Below are 5,314 nucleotides of genomic sequence, written 5' to 3'. Positions count from 1 at the left end.
GTAAATAACTTACTTGAGGCTGCAGTGCCAGCAAGAAGGGAAGTCAGACTCTGAAATCTAGTCTCTCAGACTGTTTTCATAATTTCATATAGCACCAACCTACTAAGAAACAAAATGTATGTGTTTTGGAATAAAGGTAATATTTAACCCGAAAATTCCATGAGGAAAGCAGGTGTATATGTCCTACGTGAGAGAATGATTGGTTTAATTCAGACCTTCCTCAAGGGTTTCTTCTCTATCGCTTTCTTCACACATGGATAACTGCAGATACATCATCCACATCACCTAGATGCTGGTAGCATTGCTATTGTCAAAGAAAATAATCCTTATACGAAGTTTCAAGTAGTGTTCTGGCTGAATCTTCAGACACCAGTGCCACTTCCCTGATGGATCCCAGGGCAACTACTACATTATTGAGGACCAAAACTGACTTTTGCCCTTATCCTTGTTCTTGTTCTTGATGGTATTTATCAAGTAGTTTCAGTAGTCACTGAAAGCTGTGGACCCCGTGCCTTGCCTTCTCTCCTGCGGTTGCTCTTGATAATGTATGATAACCATGTCCTAATTCATGTGCTTATTAGGTATTACTCTTTGCACTTTCTCCAATGTCACCTTGGTCACTTTCAGTGTTTTTTGATTCTCTGGCCCAAGAGACTAGGGCTTTTGATACCTGGTACTATAAACCATTTTTTTGTGGTTGTCAAACAAGACAAGCTGGAGAGTTCAACTTTTTATTATTTTTTAATTGACAAGTAAAAATCGTATATATTTACAGTATACAACATGACGTTTTGACATGTGTATACATTGTGAAATAGCTAAATCAAGCTACTTATGCTTTACATACTAATTTTTTGTGGTGATAACATTTGAAATTTACTTTCTTTGCAATTTTCAGGTATACAACATATTGCAATTAGTTGTAGGCATCAAGATGTAGAATAAATCTCATGAACTTATTGCTCCTGTCTTACTAAAATTTAGTGTTTTTTTGATCAACATCCCTGTCCCGCTCCCCAGTCTTTGGTAGCCATCATTTTACCCTTTGTTTCTATGAATTCGAGTTTTACCCTCCATATATAAGTAAGATCCAGTGGTATTTGTCTTTCTGTGCCTGGCTTATTTCACTTAACATAGTGACCTCCAGGTTCATCTATGTTGTTGCAAGTGACAGAAATTCCTTCATTTTTAAGGTTGGATAGTATTCCATTATGTATGTGTACACCATATTTTCTTTATTTGTTTATTTCATTTATTTGTTGATTCCATATCTTGGGTATTATGAATAATGCTACAATAAACATGAGAGTGTAGTTAACTCTTTGACATCTGATTTCAGATCCTTTAGATATATACATAGTAGTGACATTGCTGGATCATATGGTAGCTTTATTTTTATTTTTTTGACAGGACCTCCATATAGTTTTCCACATGGCTTTACTAGTTAACATTTCCACCAACAGTGTGCAAGGGTTCCCTTTTCTCCATATCCTCAACAGCACTTAGTTTTTTTTGTTTTTTTTTTTGTCTTTTTGATGATATCCATTCTAACAGAGATGAAGTGACAGATCATTATGGTTTTAGTTTGTGTTTCTCTGATAATTAGTGATGTTGGGCACCTTTTCATATGCCTGCTGGCCATTTGTGTATCTTGTTTTGAGAAATGTCCGTCCAGGCCACTTGTCCATTTTTAACCTGTGTTTTATTTTCTTAATACTGAGCTGTTTGAATTTTTTATATACTTTGAATATTAACCCCTTATCAGGTATATGGTTTGCAAATATATTCTTCCATTTTGTAGGTTATCTCTTCACTGTGTTGATTGTTTTCTTTGTTATGCTAAAGCTTTCTAGTTTGATGTAATCCCATTAGTCTATTTTTGCTGTTGTTGCCTATGCTTTTGAGTTCATATCCAAAAAGTTCTTGCCAAGACCAGCATCATGTAGTATTTCTCCTATGTTTTCTTCTAGTAGTTTTACAGTTTTAGATATTATGTTTGTTATTAATTCATTTTGAATTGAGTTTTTGTATGTAGTTTGAGAAGAGAGTTTAATTTCATTCTTCTGCATGTGGATATCAAGTTTTCTAATCACCAATTTATTGAAGAAGCTACCCTTTCTCCATTGTGTGTGCTTGGTATCTTTTCTGAAAGTCAATTGGCCATAAGTGGATGGGTTCATTTCTGGGCTCTCTATTCTCTGTGTCTGTTTCTATGCCAATACCATGCTGTGTTGATTAATGCAGATTTGTAGTAAATTTTGAAATCAGGTAGTATGACGTTTTCTTCTTTGTTCTTTTTGTTCAGAATTGCTTTGGCTATTCAAGGTTATTTGTGGTTGCATATGACTTTTAGAATTGTTTTATCTATTTCTGTGACAAATATCATTGGAATTTTGATAGAGATTGCATTGAATATTTAGATCACTTTCAGTAGTGTTTTAACAGTATTAATTATTCCAATCAATGAATACAGGATTTCTTTCCATTTATTTGTGTCTTCTTCCATTTCCTTCATCAACATTTTATAGATTTCAGTGTACAGATCTTTCACTGTACACTGTGAAATGTATCTCTTAAGTTTTTTAATAGCTATTGTAAATGATATTTTAAAGAATTTCTTTTTTGGATAGTTTGCTGCTAGTGTAGTGGAGTGATAGTTTGCATACTAATGACTTTTGTGTGCTGATCTTGTGTCTGCAGAAATTACTAAGCAAGTTGTCTATGAGTTCTAACAGTTTTTGGTAGAGTCTTTAGGACTTTCTATAAATAAGATCATGTCATCTACAAACAGAGACAATGTAACTTCTTCTTTTAAACCAATTTGAATCCCTTTTATTTCTTTCTTTTGCCTAATTGTTCTGGCTAGGACTTCTAGTACTATGTTGAATAGAAGTGGCAAAAGTGGGCGACCTTGTTGTATTGCTTCTGCTCTTACAGAAAAAGCTTTCAACTTTTCACCATTGAGTATGATGTTAGCTGTGGGCTTTTGATATATGGCCTTTATTGTGTTGAGGTACATGTCTTCTATACCTAACTTGTTGAGAGTTTTTATTATGAAAGGGAGTTGAATTTTGTCAAATACCTTTTCTACAACTATAAAGTGATCATATTTTTTATATATTTAATTTTGTCCATGTGTTGTATCACATTCATAGTTTTGCATATATCCAGTAATCACAGGAATAAATCCCAGTTGATCATGGTGAATGATACTTTAAATGCACTGTTTAATTTGGTTTGTGGCACTGTGTTGAAAACTTTTTGCATCTACTTTCATTAGATATATTGGCTTGTAATTTTTTTTTCTTGTAGTGTCCTTCTCTGGCTGTAGTAGCAGGGTAATGCTGGACTTGTCAAATGGGTTTGGAAGTATTCATTGCTCTTAATTTTTTGAAAAAGTTTGAGAAGGCTTGGTATTCTTTAAAAATATGGTAGCATTCAGCTGTGAAGCTATCAGGTCCTGGGGTTTTCTCTTGTTGTTGGCAAATTTTTAATGACTCTTTCAATCTCCTTACTTGTTACTGATCTGTTCAGATTTTGCATTTTTTTATGGTTTAGTTTTGGTCTAGGATATTATCCATTTCTTCTAGGTTATCCAGTTTGTTGGTTTATAATTGTTCATAAGAGCCTTTTATGATTCTTTCTATTTCTGTGGTATTAGTGGTAATGTCTCCTTTTAAGATTCTGATTTTAGTCCTCTCTTTTTTAGTCTAGTTAAATATTTTTCAGTTTTTTAATACTATTATAAAACCAGCTGTTTGGTTAATCTTATCTGTTGTTTTTCTAATCTATATTTTATTTATTTATGTTCGGGTCTTAATTATTTTATTCCTTGTGCTGATTTGGGGCTTAATTGGTTTTGTTTTCCTAGTTCCTTGAGATTGACATTTGGTTGTTATTTGAGATCTTTCTTCTCTTTTCAAGTTGGTATTTATTGCTATAAAATATCCCATTAGAACTGCTTCTGCTACATCCCATAATTTTTGGTATGTTGTGTTTTCATTTTTGTTTGTCTCAAAAAATATCTGTATTTTACTTTTAGTTTCTTCATTAACCCATTTGTTGTTCAGGAGCATGTTGTTTAATTTCCATGTTTGTAAATTTTTTGAAGTTTCTGCTATTACTGACTTTAGTTTCATACCATGTGTTTTCAAAAGATATATAATTTCAATCTTAAATTTGTTTAAACTTGTTTTGTGGCCTAACGTGATCTATTCTGGAGACTGTTTCTTGTGTCTTGAGAAGAATGTGCATTCTGCAGCTGTTGGATAGAATGTTCATTTATCTGTTAGATCCATTTGGCCTAAAGTGTAGTTCAAGTCCAATGTTTCTCTTTTGATTTTCAGTCTGGATGATCTGTCCATAATTGAAAGTGGGGTATTGGAGTACCCTACTGTTATTGTATTTCAGTCTATGTCTCTTTTCAGATCTATTAATATTGTCTTAATATCTTTAGATGCTCTGATTTTAGATGAATATATATTTATAATTTTATCTTCCGGATGAGTTAACCCCTTTATCATTATCGAATGATCTTCTCTGTGTTGTTTCACAGTTTTGAATTAGTGTATTTTATCTAACATAAATACAGCTACCCTTGCTTTCTTTTGGATTTTATTTGTGTGGAATATCTTTTTCCATCCTTTCACTTTTAATGTATGTGTGTTCTTAAAGGTGAAGTCCTTTTCTTATTGGCAACACATATTTGGGTCTTGTTTATGTATTCAGTGACTTTATATATTTTGATTGGATAATTTATTTATATTCAAGGCAATTATTAATAGGTAAGAACTTATCACAGCCCTTTTTATTGTTTTCTGGTTCTTTTGTACATCATTTTTTCCTTTATTTGCTCTTGCTATATTCTTTTATGATCAGGCAGTTTTCTCTATTGAAATACTTTGATTGTTTAATTTTTGTATTTCTCTCTTTTCCCTTTTCTTTTTTCTTTTTATCTTTTCCTTTTCCCCTTTCCTTTCTTTTCCTTTCCTTTCCTTTCCTTTCTTCCTTGTTTTTTTTTTTTTTGAGATGGAGTCTCACTCTGTTGCCCAGGTTGAAGTGCAGTGGTGCCATCTCAGCACAATGCAACCTCCACCTCCCCAGGTCAAGCAATTCTCCCATCTCAGCCTCCTGAGTAACTGGGATTACAGGCATCTGCCACCATGTCTGGCTAATTTTTATATTTTTAGCAGAGATAGGGTTTCATCATGTTGGCGGGGCTGGTCTAGAACTCCTGACCTCAAGTGATCCACCGCCTTGGCCTCCCAAAGTGCTGAGATTACAGGAATGAGCCACTGTGCCTGGCCAGTTTTTT

Source organism: Rhinopithecus bieti, unplaced genomic scaffold, assembly GCF_001698545.2.
Source record: "Rhinopithecus bieti isolate Rb0 unplaced genomic scaffold, ASM169854v2 scaffold_22039, whole genome shotgun sequence".
NCBI lineage: Eukaryota > Metazoa > Chordata > Mammalia > Primates > Cercopithecidae > Rhinopithecus > Rhinopithecus bieti.
This window is presented reverse-complemented; position numbering follows the sequence as displayed.